Source organism: Elephantulus edwardii, unplaced genomic scaffold, assembly GCF_000299155.1.
Source record: "Elephantulus edwardii isolate Elephantulus edwardi_28Jun2011 unplaced genomic scaffold, EleEdw1.0 scaffold00079, whole genome shotgun sequence".
NCBI lineage: Eukaryota > Metazoa > Chordata > Mammalia > Macroscelidea > Macroscelididae > Elephantulus > Elephantulus edwardii.
The window spans coordinates 726,639-728,677 of NW_006399829.1; the positions used below are offsets into that span (position 1 = coordinate 726,639).

Genomic DNA, 2,039 nt, shown 5'->3' on the forward strand with positions numbered 1-2,039 from the left:
CCATTTACATTAATTTTTATATAGTCTGTTGTAAGGAGACCTGATTGCATCCATTTTTACATCCCAATGAGCATTTATTGAAAATATACTTACCATCAAAGTTGTTTGAAACTAGGCTGACAAGCAGAAAGAATTCTCAGCCCTTGTTCTCAAGTCATACTACAGTCAAGTGGCTCAGAAAGAGTTAGAAATAATTATACTCATCTGGAAAATGTTGCCAGGAAAAGGTGGTTATCGAGTGAGTTGATTATAGAGGAACAAGGCTGACTAAGCACACATGGAGGGAAGACTTGTGAAAAGACCTGAAACAGACCAGGAAAGGTGCCTGTGTTTCCACATGGCCAGAGTGACCACGACTGTCCCCTTTGGAGAATCTTCACTATCAGTGTGCTGTTCTAGTTCACTCACAAAAGCGATGCAATTTTCTCAGTACTCAACTCACTTCTTGCTATTGAATTGGAACTGACTGATCATTGACCCTCTAGGAGTTTCTGAGGCTCTGAATGACGTGGGTGGAGATTGCTCTCCCACCCCCACCCCCACTCCTCTTAGATAATCTGGTAGATTTGGATTGCCAGAGAAGCCTCACTTTTGGGTTGGCAATGCAGTTCCCCATGAACTAGGCCCCCAGACCTCCCTAAATTTGGTCACCATGTTAACGTTAATCATTCAGCGTGCTTTTGGAATTTAAGATACTTAGGAGTAAGCATCAGGAGAAGGGGGAGAAAGGCACTAAGTCCAGTGTGTCAAAGTGGATACCTTCTCCAGCTGATGATAGGGAATTCAGTTCTCAGTAAGTGAGTAAACAAATCAGCTTTGCAGTTTAAAAGTATGATATATTGGTTCCACACAGAATGTTTTGGAGGGAGAATGAATGAGCTTAGAACTTTCCAGTTCCAAAAATGCTAGATTCCTGCTTCCTTACTAAATAACATTTCAACCCCTACATTCTATTTTAGGAATAGAGATACTCATCTCTTACATCTCATGTTAGAATTATTTTCTAATGGTTTTTCTTTTTTTATATTATTCAAAACAAGGAATTTATTTTACACGACTTGAGATACAGTCCCTACAACTTACCGAGCACCATCTTATCAAAACCAAGCAAAATTCACACCATTGCTATGCATATCATAGAAAACGATGTGCCAGTCTGAAAAATTTTTATGAATTTAGTTCCCTCCCCAAATATACTGCATAAAATCATTAGAATGACAACAACAATGATAATAAACCCCACCCAAAACAAAACAGAGTAACCAGATTAGTTTAGAAAAGATACACAAGTAGGAAGTATGGACTTGTAACTCGGAGACTGTTCTAGGAAAATTTTTTTCTATTGTGCAAGGAGCTGGAGTCAGAAAATCAAAAGGGCCAAACTCGCTCAGCATTTCTTAAGTTCAAGGAACTGAAGAACAACTTCAGACCTCAAGTTGCTATAATCAAGAATGCTTTAGGCAGAATATTAATGATCTAGGAAGTATTAAAAGAAGATGGAAAGAATATACCGAGTCACTATAGCGAAAGGAATTGGCAGACACAGAAGAATTTAATGAAATAACATATGAGCAAGAGCCTATGGTGGTGAAGGAAGAAGTTGAAGCTGCTTTGAAGGAAATAGCAAAAAATAAGGCCCCAGGATACCAATTGACTTATTTTGGCTAACAGATGCTGTCTTGGATGTTCTGGCCAAGTTGTGGCAAGAAATCTGGAGAACAACCACTTGGCCAGCTGACTAGAAGAGATCTATATTTGTTCCCATCCCAAAAAAGAGCGACCAAACAGACTGTGGAAACTATGGAACAATACCACAGATTATCCGAGAGGCTGGGCTCTATGAGGAAGAATGTGGTGCCAGGATTGGTGGAACATCTAGCAACAATCTGCGTTATGCAGATGACACAACCCTGCTTGCTGAAACTGAGGAAGACCTGAAGAGCTTGTTGCAGAAGGTCAAGGACCCCCCATGACACATCTTGAAGGATATGTACATGTACAGCCAAGCACAATCAATAAGAGTGCATCTGAATTCCAAA

At 39.9% G+C, this 2,039-nt stretch overlaps 1 protein-coding gene across 1 annotated transcript in view; it reads left to right on the forward strand.

Annotated features, from left to right (window-relative positions):
• WDR70 (WD repeat domain 70) overlaps window positions 1-2,039 on the forward strand; it is a 369,437-nt gene that overhangs the window by 67,260 nt on the left and 300,138 nt on the right. The gene's annotated exons all lie outside the window — the stretch shown is intronic.